This window comes from Rhinopithecus roxellana, chromosome 3 (genome assembly GCF_007565055.1).
Source record: "Rhinopithecus roxellana isolate Shanxi Qingling chromosome 3, ASM756505v1, whole genome shotgun sequence".
Lineage (NCBI taxonomy): Eukaryota > Metazoa > Chordata > Mammalia > Primates > Cercopithecidae > Rhinopithecus > Rhinopithecus roxellana.
Window position 1 is genome coordinate 82,151,048 of NC_044551.1, and position 20,224 is coordinate 82,171,271.

The following is a 20,224-nucleotide window of genomic DNA, read 5'->3' on the forward strand; positions in this document are numbered from 1 at the left end:
CTCGTGGAAGAGAACTGAATGATGGGGGTAGTTTCCCCTATACTGTTCTCCTGGTAGTGGATAAGTCTCACCAGATTTGATGATTTTATAAGGCGTTTCCCCTTTTGCTTGGCTCATTCTCTCTTGTCTGCCATCATGTGAGACGTGCCTTTCATCTTTTGCCATGATTATGAGGGCTTCCCAGACATGTGGAACTATGAGTCCAGTAAACCTCTTTTTCTTTATAAATTACCCAGTTTCAGGTATGTCATTATCAGCAGCATGAGAAAGGGTTAATACAGGTTCCATTAAATAATGTTTGTTAATTGTGTTATTAATACACTTATCTTTATCATGTTTTATCTGCATGATTTCTCAAATTTAAAAATTATATTAAAATTTTATACAAAATACTAACAGTAGGTTCACAAGATTCTCAATCTACTCCAGCCAAAATCTATTATTGTTAGTCTGAGATTTGCTTTTAGGGATATGTTTAGGAGTCCCTTCACATGTTTAGATTATTCTGATATGATCCAAATTATCTCTCATAATTCTCTCATTAATGTATAACATTAAGGTATATTTTGACTACTATGAATATAAGTGCACTGGCTCTGTTTTTTTGCTGGTTGATTGGTTTTGCTTTAGATCCTTTCAGAAATTTATTTTCCCTTTACCAGGAAAATATATGTATTTGACTATAAAAAGTAAACTATATTTATTTTGGTTATTGATATACTTTTCTCTTGTGCACAAGTGCTAAATTCAAACTTTCCATACATTTTTAAAGCTTCTGTTTACATCACATCAGCTAACATTTCATTAGCTAAAACAAGTTATCTGAGAGAGTGTGGAATTAGGACTGCTGACCCACATAAGGACCCACTTATCCCAAATTATCTGGGCAGATTATTTCCCCTATCCTTTTTTTTTAACAATTTTAAAACAAACAAATCTTACCATACCCTTTTATATAGCAAAGATTTTTTATCCCCCTCTCTATATAGGATGTAGTCCTTCATGCCCTCAGCTTTATGCAAAGACTTCTTACTAAATTTCTCATCTCCTTTGCTACTGAGTTTATAAAAATACAAAAATTAGCCAGGTGTGGCGGCATGCACCTGCAATCCCAGCTACTCAGGAGGTTGAGGTGAGAAGAGTCATTTGAACATGGGTTTATCTCCTATCCTACAAGCCTGTGCTATCACTGGATGGTAGTTTCTGGTCTCTAGGGTTCAGTTAGAAAACAGGATGGGGCCAGGTGTGGTAGCTCACGCCTGTAATCCCAGCATTTTGGGAGGCCAAGTTGAGAGGATCACTTGAGGTCAGGAGTTTGAGACAAGCCTGGCCAACACGGTGAAACCTCTTCACTACTAAAAATACAAAAATTAGCCAGGTGTGGTGGCATGCACCTGTAATCCCAGCTACTCAGGAGGTTGAGGTGCGAAGAGTCGTTTAAACCTGGATCGTGCCACTGCACTCCAGCCTGGGTAACAAGGGCAAAACTCCATCTCAAAAAATAAATTAATTAATAAATAATTTTAAAAATAAGAAAACAGGCTGGAAGTTAACTATGCTGTGAGAACTCCATGGTTCTTGCTTTCAGTTTAAATGTGATCCTCAAATTATTTATATTTATGATTTATTTTTGATTTATTTTAGGCTATTAAAGTAGTGTGTGTATGTGTGTGTGTGTGTGTGTGTGTGTGTGTGTGTATAGTTATATATATGACAATATGGCAATTTCCAGTTTCAACTGGAAGATGTCTTAGTTTGGGTTGCTATCACAAATTACTATAGACCAAGTGACTTAAAAATAAAAAGTGTATTTTTCACATATCTGGAGGCCGAAAGTCTAAGATCAGCATGCCAGAATAATCAGGTTCAGGTAAGGACCCTCTTTCAGGTTTGCAGATGGTACTATTCTCACCTTCTCACTGTGTCATCCCATGGTGGACAGCAGAGAGACAGAGGAAGCAAGCTGTCTCAGGACTCTCATAAGGACTGTAAGTCCATCATGAGGGCTCCACCCTTATGACCAAATTACCTCCCAAAGCCCCACCTCTGAATACCATCACCTTTGGGGTAAAGGACTCAACATATGAATTTGGGGGGTACAAAACATGTGGTCCGTGAGAGGAGGATTGTTCAGGATGATTACTCATAATATTAATAGAGATGTAAATTTACTCTCCTGCTATCTACCTCGCCACAAATTCTCAAATGTTACGATTGCTTCCTCTCACAAAGATGTGCTAACTTTCTTCTATTAGGAACGGTATACGTGGTGCTGGCTTCAACTGGTGAAGCTATATGTGGTTGGATTTCACCTGAGATTTCTCTATTTTCCCATTTTTCTGGGAATCAGTTCAGTTTTATAATTATCACAATCTGATATAATGGTCCTAGTATTCTCACTCTGTCTCTATGCCTTCATCCAGAGCTGGGACCATTTTCTCCCTTTATGCAGACCATCATTGTAGCCACCTCTGTGAATTGAGCACAACGCAGCAGGGCGATTGGCCTTACTTCAAATTCCTATCAGTACTGCCTGCAGGCCAGGCTGTGTGTATCCACACATAGTACTGAATATTGTATTTTTATTAACCTATAATTTATAACAGTGTTGGTCTTTGTGTAGCTTTCACCTCTCCATATCTCAGTATTTTTAAAGACAAAGTGATGGGGAAATATAATTTAAAACAAAATCTGTTCCAACCCAGAAATCTTCTCCAAAAAGATAGTAGAAAAAGAAAACACTTTTATTATTGAATAAGGCTTAAACCAGAGTGCAATGTGCATCACAGGTACCCACTAAGAGATTGCAAAGACAGAAAGAAATCTCACTTTGTTGTATAGCCAAGTTGGTACAATACATTACATATATGTTTTCAAATTCCACAATAGCTAGTCCTCAAATTAGAGGCCATAACAGCACTGTGTGTCACACACTGTTCATCCTAGGTTTGTCTGGTTATTGCAGTAACCATTCATAGTAATTACCTGAGTTTATATAGGAAGAAACAAACTTCTCATATCTTTATGACAGGACATAGTTTTGTGGCTTAGAGCCAGGTTCCTATCTAAGGAGTTATTTTCCTATTAGCACAGAAACTGAAGACGGGGTGCTATCTCCCTTTATGCTTACATTTCAAAGAAAAGACTCCTAGATACTTGAGAAAACTGGCAAAGTCTTATCTAGTTTACAAAAGGATTTATATACATTTCAAAAAGTAGAGAAAGTACTTAAAATTGCAAGTTTTCTAAAGTAAACCATCTAAGAAAAAGGGAGAACAGACATCTCTTTCCTTATTTTTAATAGAGAGAATTAAGATTCTTATTTTAAATTTTTATTTTCCTTTCCAAAATGGTATTTGGCACCTATACAAATACACCTTCTTTAAAATAGCACTTCTTTATTTTTATTGAGAGCTATTTCTTCTGACACTTGTTTGATCCTTAAATTTCTTGAAAGGATATAAGAGAAACCACTTGCAAATAAATTTACTTCTATGGAGGAATAAAATCTTGAGATATTAATTTAGGCTTTTATTGTGGTTAGTGTAAATTGTGTCAAAAACTTCTTTCTATCATCCATTTTATTTTTTCTGTTTAAACTTTTCTTAAACAGGGCACTTCTATGTTCAATGATCTGAGCTCAGGCCTGATAAAATAGATACAGAAACAGAAAGGAAAATAAGGACATCAGAAAATTTAGGCTCAAACGCATGTTTAGTTAGAAGCAGTAAAGATAAAACTGCTTTTGACTTCGAAGAATTTAAAAGCCAGAGGCTGAAGTACCTCTGAACCTAAAGTTTATCCAAAATTTGCAAGCTTGTAAAGAGAACACTGTATAGAAAACACCAAATACCTCTTCTCTCAAAAATTCCTTAATATTTACCTGGACTGGGGTTGGTGGAAGATGAGAGAGAGATTAAAACAAACTTTGAACACTAAATTGAAGGGCACAATGTTTACTCTTCAGAAAACTACCCATTGTCTTCTTCATCCAGATGTCAGGCAAATGAATAGAAACAGGTTGGGGATGAGTCTGCCTTAAGAATGACTAATGATAAACGCAAAATGCGGGCAAGTTCTGAAGGATTGTAGTTAACAGGACATAACCATATCCAAGGTAAACCTAAAGGAGGCAGCAGCATGACAGAAAAGATTTTCTGAAATTCCACGTTTAAATGGAAGCTTGACATGTCTAGTACAGGGCTGCACAACCTCTCTCACTCCCAATCCTGACCTCTTCTGTGAGTCTCCTGAGGCCGAGAAAGGTAGATGAGAGCTCAGTGTATTTCTGTCACTATTGAGTAAGAGCAAGAAAGTTGGAAAGAAAGACTCACTACACTTTCAAAATTCAAATTCAAAAGGTAGGTATGGATTTACCTTTTCAGTACAGTATTGTTTCTCCAAGAGTGTTCCAGGGTCCCGTAGGCGTCTCTGGGTCAATTCAGGAAGTCTATGAGATTGAACTGTTTTTATAATAATTATAATTTATTATTTGCCTTTTTCCTTCTCATTTTTCTCAAGAGTGTAGAGGAGAGTTCACAAGGCCATATGGCTTGTGAGATCCACAACGCACTGGATGCAGCTGTCTTCTACTAAACTAGGCCTGTGCAGTTTGGAACAGTATCCACTATCCATGCATGGCTACGGAGCACTTGAAATGTGCCTAATCCTCAGTGAATGAGCTGTAAGTATAAAACACTTACTGGAGTTCAAATATTTTGTATAAAAATGAATTTAAATATCTTAATACTTGTTTAGATATTAATTACATATTGAATTTAAAATAGTTTGAATATATTGGGGGCAGTAAGATATATCACTTATAATCCACGAAATGAACGAATAACTGTGAGATCTCTTGAGATAGGACACATGACTGTCTTTTCTCTCAGTTTTCACTGCTATCTTACCCATGGGAATGAAGTTATATTGTATAAAGATATTTTGTTTTTTATAAAACTAAACTACCAAATTCCATCCAAGTACTTTAGTTGGTATTCTGCTGTCAATCTAAAAGCAAAAAAATTGGACCAAATTAATGTAAGGAGAGAGTTTATTTGGGACAAGCTTGAGATTGCAACCTGGGAGCATAGATTCCTGTTTTCCTGAATATACACTTCAATTAACAGCAGTTACAAGTGAACATTTACAGACAAAACTAGGGGAGGGGGCAGAGAATGGACTGATACAAGTTGCCAGGAATTCTCATTGGCTTATGAAAATAACATTGATTCATGATTGGCTATACATTTATACATTAGTAAGTCGTAGGGTGTGGGTTATAATGTCTGGTGTGGCAATATTAGGTTAATTTACAGCTACTCGTGGCAATAGCAAGCAGTTTGAGGACATGAATAAATAGTTCAAAGCAGAGAGTAAGGTGTGATTGCAATCTCATTTTAATGTCTCTTTGGGTCTGATAGTTAAAAAGACTTGCATTCCTTAAATAAAAGTAATTTTCCCTTTTTATGCATTGATGATCAAAATGTAAATATCAAGATGCATACATTGTGCATACATCGCACAATTGCTATAAACTATCAATGGCTAAAAAGGAAAAAAAAGTTTTCTTGATTTTTGAAAACAAAACAAAAAGAATCTTCAATGTTTCAAACAAAAAAGACATAAAAATTATTTCAATCCTTTGTTAGTTTCATATAATTAATTATTGTTCTGTTTGATGGTGGGTTAGCAATTCTCATGAACACATCTGCTTTTTAATTAAAGTCCTGGAAGTTTTTCCCTAGTCCAATGGTATGGTTTCCCAAGTTATCAGAAACCTGTATTCAGGAGTACTTATCAGAATCCTGTCCATTAATTTCCTTGAAGAAGAAACAAATTTTGAACTGTGGCTGATTATAAACCCTTTTTGAGAAAAATAAAAGTAAAACAATAACTGTGGATAATGAAAGCCTTAGAACAGCTATAAGGAAAGACACAATTGAAAAAAAAATTTTCCTGTGACATATAACCATTTAACATAACAATTATTAACATAATAATTTAATATAATAATTATTACTGATAACATATACTAAAACATATAAGAATTTTATGACTCTCATTAACAAATTTAATCTCAACACGTATTAGTAACACAGTTTATGCAAAAGGTGAACAAAAGTCTTTTACTATCCTGAGTAATATTATATTAAAATTTTGTTTAAAAGAAAAACCCTAATATTCTCTTTGTTTCAGTACATTATTAATGTTAATGCTAACTTTAATATTAATAAAACCTCACAAACAAGTCCATGTATTCACAACCTGCTTTGACCACACAAGATAAGATTTCCATAAACCTTTTATAACCTCTTAAACTTTTCTGTTACAGAGAAGAGCAATGCTCCAAGAAAACCCTGTTACCTAACACAAGGGCCCAGACTTTGTCCCTGCACCAATGTGCTTTTGAAATCAACATTTAATTTTTTAAAAATTAAATAAACCCCTTTAAATTTTGGCCAACTTTATTGTACACAAATTTCATTTCACAAGATCAATCTTCCACAAACCTACAACTTGCTTAAACCATCAGTTTTATACTATCATTTACCTTAGGACAAAAATCTACTTCACTTTCCTCCTTATCATCTTAACCACACAAAATTTGCCACGTAAAAGAGAAATTACTCTCTATTTTCACATTTCTTTACATCTTACTTTATACATTCCGCATATAAATGTGTTTGCTTTGCTTTTGTTTTTTGTTTTTTCTTGAGACGGAGCCTCGCTTTGTTGCCCAGGCTGGAGTATAGTGGCAGATTTCAGCTTACTACAACTTCTGCCTCCTGGGTTCAAGTGATTTTCCTGCTTCAGCCTCCTGAGTAGCTGATATTACAAGAGTACATCACCATGCCTGGCTAATTTTGTATTTTTAGTAGAGACAAGGTTTCATCATGTTGGCCAAGCTGGTCTTGAACTCCTGATCTTGACCTCCCAAAGTGCTGGGTTTGCAGGCGTGAGTCACCGCTCCTGGCCTGTAAATGTGTTTTTTTTATATCCAGTAGTTTTAATCACATATATTAATTACAAATTTAACTCATAGTAACCCTAATTTCCAGAGAAAAATGAAGGAATTATTTAATTTTGAACTGTTTTTAACTAGCATTTGTCAATGAGAACTATTTCATAATCTTTTTAGAAAAACATTTTCTTATTAATAGACATAAATATATTTAGCTTTTTTATATCATATAAAATGATATTGTCAAAGTATAGAAACTTAAATGTATGTTAAAGTTTCAGTACTTTAATATACTTAGGAATGACTCAGACATTTCATAATTATATATTACTTAATTTAACATAACATGACCTTAACTTTTTAAATTATTGAAAAAGAATTTTGAAACCATTATACAGGTCCTCTCTCTAATGTCTTCTCCAGTTGCCTGGTGTCCCAATTTTCTATGGGGCACCGTAGGATAGCTATAAAGAGCAAAGCCCATCTGGGTCCTGAATGTATCCACCAAGTTTAGAGCCCAGGACAGAGAACAGCATTATAAAGAGGATGTATATAGGATCAGGCTCCTTCTAGCATCACCAGGAGGCAAAGATGTGCCAGGCAGAAATGGCTCATATTGGGCTTGATTCTTGCTTTTAGCCAGTGAGGTGCTAAGCATTTTTCCCTAGGCCTTACCATGTTTACCTGTCCAGATTCCAGAATCTATAGGCTCAAATCCTACATTATAAGCTCACAGACAAATTAAGCAAATATTTTAAAAATTATATAAATGTTACAGTTGTGCCACCTTAAAACATCGAGAAGAGACAGTATAAACTTGCTTAACCAATAGACACAGGCAAAAATGTCTAAATTTAATTATGAAGTTGTTGTTTTTTTCTTTTTCTTTTTTTTTTTTTTTTTGAGACTGAGTTTCACTCTTGTTGCCCAGGCTAGAGCCATCTCGACTCACCACAACCTCCACCTCCCAGGTTCAAGCTATTCTCCTGCCTCAGCCTTCCTGAATAGCTGGAATTACAGACATGAGCCACCATGTCCAGCTAATTTTGTATTTTTTGTAGAGACGGGGTTTCTCCATGTTGGTCAGGCTGGTCTCGAACTCCCGACCTCAGATGATCCACCAGCCTCGGCCTCCCAAAGTGCTGGGATTACAGGAATGAGCCACCTCTCCTGGCCATGAAGTTGTTTCTATTTATTTTACCAACAATTTAAAAATGATCTTTATTTGCCAAGGATGACTAGTGTCACAGAAACATGAAATCCAACAATTTTAAAATGATCTTTATTTGCCAAGGATAACTAATGTCACATAAACATGAAAATCATTTGGCTAGTTATTAGTAGTCCTTTAATTATAAGCCAATTTGGTGCCCTAGACAATATAAAAGCAAACATGTGTGCACGTGTATACACAAAAATAAAGACAGATATAAGTAAAGATCTTGTAGTTTTAGTTTTAAAAATTTGAGCCACAAGTCAGGTAAAACTCACTAGTTTAAAAGGACAGCTAGATTCCAACTGTGCCTGTGTAAATGGAAAAAAAAAATGGCTGAAAACTTTACTGAGTTTTAGAGAAACAGGGTAGCAAATTCACATCTCCAAGAAGAGAGAGAGAGAGAATTTTAAGATTTTTCAGGAAGGCATTTGGGTGTATCAGAGGAGGATTAAAAATAGATGTCAAGGTAACACAAAATCATATAAATTTACCATAGGACATTATAAGGAGACCAGTTTAACAACACAGGTAGCTTTTAATTCAGCATCTGTTTTGCAAGCTGACCACTGAGCTCAAGGTAGCTCTTCATTAAAGAACAGATCCAACAAATCATTTGCAGCTTTTTGGGTCTAAGAGTTTAAATATGTGAAAAGCAGGTGCAGCTGGAAGGCAGAGTATTTAGATTTTTAAAAATCAAAGATTCTATTTTTACACAAAATCCCTTGTTCCCCCAAACAGGGAAAAGCCATGGCCCTGGGCTGCACAATACATTCGCAGTACACTTTACTACTAGGTCGTTTCTCTAAGGGTTTAAATCATACATTTCTCATCTAAATGTACAAATAAATGAGTAGCCCTCTGTACTAACAACTATTTACTATAAACAACGGCCCTCAGCCACCTCGAAAAGTGCAGTTCTCACCAGTGATTCACCAGCCCTCACACACACCAAGGTCAACTTCTATATCTCAGTACAAAGTAATCTCTGGTAACCTCAAAAACCAAAAAGATAAAGTAAAGCAATCCAAAGGAGAGTTTAGTTTTAGACTTGAGAGTAATGTGTCCATGACTCTTTAGACTCCACTGACAGAACTCAAAAAGGAGTAGTTGGTGCATTTTTTGTGTGTTTCATAAGGAGTCTGCATTATTAGATGTCCATCCTAGTATCTTTAATATAGTACCAAATATGGAGAAGAGGAAGAAAGAGTAGGGAGGAGTAGAAGTAAATGAGAGAACCAACATTTACTTTTTTTTTTTTTTTTTTTTTTTGACAGAGTGTCTCCCAAGCTGGAGTAGTGGTGCAATAATAGCTCACTGAAGCTTTGAACTCCCAGGCTCAGGTGATCCTACCACCTCAGCCTCCTGAGTAACTGGGACTATATGTATCATGCACCACCATGCCTGGCAAACTTTTTATGTGTGTTTTTGTAGAGAGGAGGATTTTCCAGTTTGCCCAAGCTGGTTTTGAACTCCTCGGCTCAAGCAATCCTCCTGCCTCAGCCTTCCAAAGTGTTGTGATTACAGGCGTGAGCCACTTTCCATGGCAAGAGAACAATTAGAGAAATTAGAGAACAATTCTTTCTTTGTTGTTTTTGGAGACAGAGTCTCACCCCATTGCCCAGGCTGGAGTGCAGTGGTCCAATCTCGGCTCTCTGCAACCTCTGCCTCCCAGGTTCAAGCAATTCTCCTGCCTCAGCCTCCGAGTAGCTGGGATTACACGCATGTGCCACCATGCCTGGCTAATTTTTTGTATTTTTAGTAGAGACAGGGTTTCATCATGTTGGCCAGGCTGGTCTCGAACTCCTGACCTCAAGTGATCTGCCAGCCTCGGCCTCCCAAAGTGCTAGGATTACAGCGAGAGCCACTGCACCTGGCCCTGAGAACAATTCTTGAGAAAGAAAGTGAATAGAGGTATCAAACACATAATTAAAAAAGGATTTCAGTCCTCTGGAAAAAAAAAATTCAAAAACAGGATCCAAAGAGGAAAAAAAAACTAGCTAGACCTTCAAATATATACATATATACACATACACACATATATATTCAAGATATATATATATCTTATATATTTATAGTTCAAGATAAATCTATATATCTAAATAGATATATAGATGTATAGATATAGCTTGAATACCAGCTTGTACACATATGTGTTCAAGATGTGTATACACACACACACACAATGTATCTTATATCTTGAATATCAATTTTTAATTAAGCCAACTTTTGGTCATATAGTTCTTAAAAAAAAACTCCTTTCAAATCTCTTATTATCGCAATTTAGTTGGAACAAACACTGACATTTCTGGGTTTTTGATATATACTTTTCCGAAAGCAGTATCTCACAATGTCAAACACCACACAAATATCCAACCAGAAGGGACTAGTTCCCTGACCAGAAATTGAACCCAGGTCATGGCTATGATATTGCCAAATCCTAGTCACTAGATTACAGAGTGAAGGGCCTTTTTTTCCCCTTCATGTTTATTTATTTTTCATTCTTTGTAAATTTTGCAGGAGATCCAAACCTGGCAGCTTGAACATTTAAAGGATTTTAACTTATTTCAGTCTGATCTCAGCTAGAATGCTGCTTAGCTAATTTCCTGGATGTTAGCATTTCAACATCTGTGTCAGTCATTAGCCCTGATTTAGAAAAAAAATTTTGCTCTGCATTTTTATAATCTCAATAGTTTTATTTTCATTTATTTCCCCATTTTAGACTATTAATTGTTTAATTTCCTGTCTTACTTTAATTATCTGTCTTACTTCAGCTAGGCAATGAAGGTGTATTTTGGAGACCCATTTTGTTCATTGGGTGGTCTTTCTAATTGAGCAAAGAATGGTGTGAGAATCAGGTAGTCCCCAGAACCATAAGAAGTTTGCAGCAACTCTGGGACTACCACAGTAGAGTGCCAGAGAGGGAAAAAAAGACCTCCATAATGACCTCAGGTAGTGGTGAGAGGTATCTTTTGTTTACCTTCTAAATGGAAGCAATTTTCTCAGGATTTGTAAAGTGCATGCCCCTTCACTTTCTCCCATGATTGCAAGTTTCCTGAAGCCTTTCCAACCAGGCTTCCTGGACAGCCAATGGAAGTGTGAGCCAATTACATTATTTTCTTTATAAATTACCCAGCCTCAGGTAGTTCTTTAAAGCAACGCAAGAATGGACTAATACAGCTGGTGTGGATAAATCCAACACATTTTAAAGTAGAAATCAGACACTGGTGAAAGACAAAAATGTTTTATTCATTGTATCTACACTATAGCATTTTATCCTTTGGCTAGTAAGTAATTATATTTTATATTTTAATATGTAAAATACTGTTCTGACCACCAATATATGGGTTATTGATTCTGTTATTGTAATTATTTAATTAAAATGGGCTTGCTAATTTTATAAACGTCTCTGCCTTTTATCAATAAACCATTTGGATTTATTGTATTAGGAAAATTAAACAAAAATCTTGGTGATGTAGAGCTAGAGCTATGGGGAACATATTAGAAAATGAAAAGTACATCTGGTGCACATTCTCAAAAAGCGCATTTGGGGCTAATTATTTTTTAAAAAGAGTGCCAACTTTATCACACACACATACAAAAGAAAAGCTATTATGTTTACATTGTCCTTTACTCATTACCTTTATTTGATTTGCTTAGAGAGACAGATAATTGATTTTAGTGGATGTGTAAGACTAACCTAAACATACAATCCTTCCTTTATTTATTCCTTAAATAACTGTTTTTGGATAAACTATGATATTCCAAAACTCTCACTATGAAAATATTAGGATGAAAATATAAGTAGCTCAAAGATTCAAAGGTCTAGAGCACCTCACATCTTATTGTTACTTCCCTGAAATTTGACTTCAATTTTAGATTTGTATTATTTCTATAGTCTGGGGAAAAGATTCCATGTTGTTTCCCAACTCCCTCCTGATTAAAAACTTTGTGTAATCCTGTCCTCATGGGTATGAGCAGGACCTGTGATTTGCTTTCAATTAATAAATTCTTAGGCGAGGGAATACCAGTCACATGATTATGTTATATTAGATGAAAGTGTATCTTGCTATCAGGTGTTGACTAGAGATTGTCCTCGGTGATTTGATGATGTCAAAGGCCATGATGGGAAGTCCACATGGCAAGAAACTGCAGGTAGCCTCTAGAAATGGAAGACAGCCTGTAGGAGTTGAGGGTTATCTCTAGGCTACAGGGACAAAGAAGTTGGGCCTCAGTCCTCCAGCAGCAATAAAACAAATTTTGCCAACATCCTGAGTGAGAAAGAAGCTGATCCTTACCCATTCAGATCTTCAGATGAGATCCCTGCCCTGACCAACATCTTGATCAGAGCCTTGCTAAGCCATGACCAGACAACCGGACTACAGAAACTATGAAATAATAAATGCTCTTGGTATAATCCACTAAGTTTGTGGTAAATTGTTAGAGAGGAAGAGATCACTAATACATGCAATTTACTGTAATATTTTTACGCATGCATCATTGAACTACATGATGTTAACAATTTTTTTAAAGGTCTCTGTAAAATGTTTAATCATAAGATTTTGAGAATAGAACCACTTCTCTTTTATAGGGTAGTATAGTCCTTCTTTCTGACACACTTTTTGAGCTATTTGTTGAATTTACAAAGAATATTGAAAATGCTAATAGTGAGTGTTTTTGCTTGAATTCCAAACAGCTGGCTGCATTAACAATTGGAATGAAATTGAAACTGCTTTAAGTTAGATTTGAGAGATTCTTAAAATCTCAAAAGCCTCTAAAATTATATTGATTAATAATTAATTTTTTTAGTTTTATAATTAAAGTTGACATTTAGTAAGATTTTTCAGAAGTGGTACCCTTGAGTATATATAAATTTAAATATATGTAACCATTTAATTAACCTTACGCACTTCCTAGTGAGCTTTGCCTTCCTCTTACTTCAATAATGTCCAAAATAAGGTATTTGTATTCCCAAATTATAATAAATGTTTCATCTTTATTTGATAATGCTTCATATCTCATTTGGACCATCTCATAATTAAAGCCAAAATATGTTTTAAGATTCTAATGTTTTTCTGTTTTCCTTAATACAATCTTCAATTTAGCAATATTTTGTGAATGGATACTAGTGTATATATACTAATATATAAACCACATTTCTTAGTTGACTGATTATTGTCCATTAAACTTGTAAAAATTATTAGAAACATAAATATTTGATAATTATATAATTAAGTATATAAATATATAAGTTATAGTTCTATAACAGCTTAGACTTTATAAAACACTTTTAAGTTATTCAAATTCCGAGCCACACAAGGCCTCTGTGAGAAAAATATATTTATATCTATCTTCACTCCATCTATGTGGGGACAGCAGATAGAGTAGAAACAGGGAATGAACAAACAGAATAAGCATATATTAGGGACTTGGCACAATGCTGTACAACTGAAGAAACCGAAAAATTGAAAATTGTCCAAGTCATGAATAATGAATAGTTGATTAATTCTGAGTTTTAATTCTGTGTTTTTTCCATCCCTTCTTTGTATAGTTCTGACTACCTTGCCTGAGGGTATTTCCCCATCTATGATTTACTGGGCTATAGAACCTGTCATCACTAAAATTAGCTAAAGCGTATAAACTACTACAGTTGATCCTTGAACAATGTGGGAGTTAGAAATGCCGATCTCCCATATGGTAAAAACGTGTGTATAACTTTTGACTCCTCCCAAATCTTAACAGCTAATAACCTGCTCTTGACCAGAAGCCTTACCCATAATATAAACAATTAATTAACACATATTTTGTATAGTTATATGTATTAGATACCGTATTCTTATAATAAAGTAAAAACATGTTATTAAGAAAATCATAAGGAAGAGAAGATATATTTACTATTCATTAGGTGGAAGTGGATCATCATAAAGGTCTTCCTTCTCCTCAGCCTCTTTCATCAATAAGACAATAAGGGTTGGTCTTATTGTCTCTAGGCATGGCAGATATAGAAGGGGTAGGCAGGAGAGGCAGGAGAAGCAGGATCATTCAATTTATCTTTTATTTAAAAAATTTGAGTATAAGCGGATTTGTGCAATTCAACTCTGTATTGTTGAAGAGTCAATTACATATATGTTTTTGCTGGATGCTAAAAAGCCAGACAGCCATGGCATACTCATGTTCTTCTAGAAAAGTATAATTTATCTGGACAGACAGAAGTACACCTAAATATATTAGTGAGCCAATCAGATTTTCTCTAAGTGTACAACAACAAGTGAAGCCTTCTGCCATGCCATTGTACAAAATGTTTCTTTCATACTGTATAAAATGTTTTTCATCCGTATGAACAGTATTGAATTGTACTATCATGAAATATAACTTTAAATTATCATTGTAGAATATATTTCTCAAAAAATTCGAACCAAATTGGCATTTTAAAAATAATAGTCATTCTCTCACCAACAAATTAAAGTAAATTAATTTAGTTTCATACTCATAGATGTGATTAAGGGAGTATGGAGGAGGGAAGAAGTGGATTCTAGAATGTATAATCAGGAATAATATGTAACTTGGAATCAAGAATACAAAAGATGAACCTGTAGCTATTAGAAGAAATATAGAAAAATCTGAGTTTATTTGGGGACTAAAAATGTGAACTTAAATTCGGTTTAAAAACGTACTGAATGCCTATCATGTACCACCTCCACACTTGTGTTAGTAATTATAAAGGTAAGTCATGACTTCTGATATTGAGGTGTTGACAGCATAGAAGGGAAAAAAATCACAAATAAAATTTAAAATAAGTTTATTATTTAAATAATATGTGAATGCTATGCAAAAGGCTAACAGGCCATCCTAGCAGTCTGGAAAAAGTCTTAGGAAGTACTTATGGACTCAGGCTTGAAGGATACATAAAATTTATTCAGGCATATAAGGTGGGAAGGAAGTGTTGGTTAGAGTGTCAATAAGAAAAAGACACAGAAAAGGGAAATCACTGTGAGGAACTCTTAAATGTTCTGTGTTATTAGAGTACGTGTTTAGAGAGGGGAGAAAAATAATATGATATTGAAGGGCTGGAGGGATTTACCATGGGAAGCATATATTGAATTGTGTAATTCTATAGAAATATATAGAATAATTGATAATACTTCAATAAAAGATTGACTTAGGCAACTTTGTACTTTGTAATTATCATTGCAATTTTTGAAAGCATTTTTAACACAGGCAAAATGAGATGATGAGAAAATATTAGCTACCATTTACAAACATACTACAAAATCTCTCCTTTTTCTGTCATTATTAACTTAATTTACAAATAAGAGACTGTATATAATTAACTTGCCTAAGGTTATTAGTACAAACAAAACTCATTTCTATGTTTCTTCTGCTTTCACAAATAGCTTTTGCTCTAAACTCTCTGCCAGACTTTCTCCATGAAGCCAGGAATTAAGTGGGAAATTATGGTAATAATTGAGAGAAATAATAACTTGAATATAGGCATAGCTACTATGGATGGAAATAGAATAACAAAACTGAGAAATGTTAAGGACTTAAAATCCTAGTAGAAAGGTCAAGATTCTGGAATGAGTCTGATTACTGGCCTAAATAGTAGAGATGTTAAGTAATGACATCAATGGAAATGAGGAACACAGGGAGACGAAGTGTTGAGTCACATCTAAGTCATTTTGAAGCTTATCAGATATCCAGGGAGACATACGAAGTAGACTATAGAACTTGATGGGCATGCAGGTTTAAGAACAACAACAGAAACCTTTCGGTGTATCTCCATCTTGTAATTGAATGTTTTCTCAACTCCCTGGCCTGCATTGAAATGACTCTTTGAAGTCAAATAGTGACATCATAATCTTTCCTCCTCATTCTCACCTCAAGAACCCTTCTCTGCTGTTTTCCTCAAGGATCTAGAGTCATGTTTTACCAGTGCTCTCCACTCATAAAAGACTTTAACATATGGCTCATAAGCTTCCCCAGCACCCAACCTTCCCAGGTCCCCATCATTCTAAGATATTTCAATTTTTATTAAAAATTAAATTATTTAAAAATTGAATAAACTCAAAATTTATTCAAAACTTAACGATGAAGAACATACGATGGATCAGGAATTGTTCTTCTTGAAGCATAGAATATAATGGTCATGACTATAGAGGGTTAGACTTTATCCAGAGGGTGACTGAAAGCAATTAGGGGCCTTTTTAGGAGAAGTTATTGAACACTTTATCAGACTTGCATTTAAGAAAGATCACTCTTTCTGAGGTGTAGAGAATGGACAGAAGAAACCTGCATTGCGGAAAAATGACAGTTTTGAAGAAGTATGGATGGGCTACTAATCTGGGAGTATGAAGAAATCACCCCATTGGCTGGAATTATTGAGGAATAGGGACCTATGGAATACTGCTTTATTTGTATTTTTGTGTTATTTACTGTATTAGTTCACTTTCATGGCTTCTGTGAAGAAGTAATTGAGACTGGGTAATTTATAAAGAAAAAAGGTTTAATTGACTCACAATTCTGCATTGCTGAGACCTCAGGAAACTTACAATCACAGTGGAAGGCAAAAGAGAAGCAGGCACCTTCTTCACAAGGCGGCAGGATGGAGTGAGTGTGAGCAGGGGAAATAACAGATGCCTATAAAACCATAAAACCATCAGATCTCAGTGAAACTCACTCATTATCATGAGAACAGCTTACGGGAAACAAACCTCATGATACAATTACCTCCATCTGGTCCCATCCTTGATGCATGGGGATTACAATTCAAGATGAAATTTTGGATGGGGATACAGCCAAACCATATCAGTTGTAGACAAAAAAAAAAAAAAAAAAACTACTCATTTTCTCCACCTAGGAAAATTCTCTAATTACTTCTTACAATTCCAAAAAGAAAAAAAAATCATCTACTTAACAGAAACAAAAGAAAATATTAAATATGATGTAACTTGTGAAGGTTTATAGATACTACATAGTGTTTATGTTACAAATAACTTTTAGTGTATATACTTTTAGTGTAAATAACTGTCTAGACAAGTAAATTATTCTTGCTGGATAACTTGCACCAGCCAAACTCATACCTGCAGAACACTGACTCCCAGTGAATTAAATAAAACAAAACGGTGTCATGGAGCATCTCCAAAGCCAGAGAGAGGATAAGGGATAAGTACTCTTGGCCTGCAATATTCATGAACTCAGGAGAATATCTTTTATTTTCCTACAAAGCCAAATAGGTTAAAAAGAATTACAAAACTGTTACATAGTAGTTGTTGATTATAAATGGAAGAATGGCTTTTAAAATATGTGTGTACTTTACAAAAGCCTACTATGTATTAATCAGTGTCTTTAAGCATCCACTTACCAGGTAAGTAATCACAGAAGAACATTTCTGTGTATGTGCTTATTTATCTACACACACACACACACACACACACACACACACACACACACACGTGTATTATACTACGTGGTGCAGGGACATTGGAATTTTGAATCCTGTGATTTGGATTCAATAATTCTTCCATTTACCAAGTTTGAGAATTTACTTAACAAACTTAGTTCATCGGTGAGGGTAACTTTAAATACAAAAACAAAAATTGTATAATGACTCAAGCACAGTAGAACTTTGCCTATTGCTTGTGACATTGTAATGAGTGGGTGAACATGAATGGGGTCGTCTTCCTCCATTTGGTTATTTAGGTAGCCAGGTGGAAACCAGGTGCAGCCAAAGCTCTATCAGTTTTAAAATACGGCTTCCTAAGTTTCCTTGGAAGGTCTCTCTGTTTAAACCAGAAGGGAAAAACATAGAAAAAGGCATATGCAACACATGTTAACTGGTACTGGAGATGACACATATCCCCTCTATACATATATTAAAATTTATACTCTGTTGATCCAGTTTAGTCATTTGGACACAATCAGTTGTATGGGAATCCGGAAACAGTGGTTAGAAAGCCAACTAAACAAAGTAAATAAACAGAGAAAACAAATTTGAATGTGAATGAGGTGTTACTAGTTTCTGCCTCCCTACCATGACTACTTTTTCTCATGTGTAAACTTGTCATATTAATTCCTCATGGGAATGTTATGAGAATCAAAGTCAACTAATATATCTAAGAGTCTGGTACTTTTTAGTTGACAAATTGCAGTTGTTTTTACTTTTACTTTGTCATCAAATATACAAATAAAGAAGCATCATTTTTTGATGGTTGATAGCAATATATTCCCCACCACTACATCATGTGCATTGAAAATCCACGTTTACAGTCACTGTACATTTCCTCTAAAAAAAATGTTGAAAAAATGATGGGGGTTTGAATTATGCACAATTCACTGATTGTTTTTTGAGGATATTTCTAGCTCTCTTACAATGGCAGTACTTTGGGAAAATTATGAAAGATTTAAGACTCTGTTTAGTTCATTTCTACACTAGAACATCTTCCTTAGATCTTGCCTACATAGGAGTGGGCAAAATGAATCAACTCTTCCAAATTTCAGGAGAAGCAAGTGCTTTGTGTCACATTTATCTTTATGAAGATCTTAAGTTTGGAGACTCATTGCCTTTGGTTCCAGAGAATTACATCCTCAGGTTGGCTACTTGGCTATTTTACACTTGTAAAGCTTCTCGACATGAATAATAGAAAACCAGCCATCTCTGATATAGCTCAAGCCAATGAAAATTTGGCTTAATATTTCATGGGTTTGGTAAACTTGATGAACTTATATCCTCTAAATCACAATAACTAAGGTCATTAGTTAATGGTTATTCTAAAGCAGTGTTATCCAGTGCAATCATTTCAAAACAGCCATGAAATGATAATTAATAAAGATTCATATTATAACAAAATATGGAAAAACTTTCTGAAATTAAAAAATTGACAGCTAAAATCCAACTTCTCTACAAAATTCACAGAACCCCTGAAAAGAAGTATTCATTTATAAAAAAAGAATTTCTTCAATATTTTAAGAAGAAAAACACTAGGGCTATTGTACTTCCCTCTATTTTATCATCAGATTTACGTTTTGTAAGCGAATCATATTAAGGTTTGAAGAGAACATTAAATTTGGTAGGGCAATTTTGACAGGGTAATCCAAGTTTTTATATAGTGAGATATAGTCAATGCACATTTGAAATTGCTTCTGCTCATAATTATTTGTTCAGACAGTTGTACAACTGAACACTTTCAGGTATCTAATATCCAAATTTAAATTAGAGACCACAGAGCAAATGGACTTATGCCAGAAATTGATAAAAATTGAGTGAATAAATCATGTTTTATAAAATAATTATTTAGGTCTTAGGTTGAACAAATATATATTTTTACAATATCCTTAGAAATGACACTTCATTTCAAACTGTTGAATACACTCCCCTACCTCAATTTAAACGTGACATACAAACAGTAATCTTGTATTGGACATTTTTAGTTAGGAAAATAGAAACCAATCTGGATAGATCAAAAGAGGAAGTTTAAATACAAAAATTCAGATACATGTAAAACTGTTGGGAGAGCTGAAGAGATGAAGACAAGGAAAAACCTCTGCTAGCATCAGAAATAGCATAAGAAAAGCCCAAGAGCAAGCTGGGATGGTTACAATTCTCAACATACAGTGGGAGAGTTTCAGGCAATCACTCAGAAGCCCCCTGAAAAATTTCATGTCTGCTGAATCAAGACACCACCAGAATTGCAACATGTGGCTATTGTTTCTGTTGCATTGTTCAAATATTCCATTTGCAAAATATAACCTAGCAACTCTTGCTAGGATTAAATATGCAAACATACTTTTATTAATTTTAAAAAAGTATTCTATTTGTGAATTCCTGGATGAATGCTAAGCTATATGCTCTACTTTGATACTTCCATTTTTTAAAATAATTGAATTTCTACATAGCATTTATTTAATAAACAATTCCCTCACAGTTATTTGTCATGCTGTCAGTTTGATAGTTTAAGTTGTTTTTAAAATCGTCCATTCGTATATCTTTGTGAGTCATTTATTCAGATCCATTGTTATATCTGCAGTCTGTTGATACAAACATAATACAT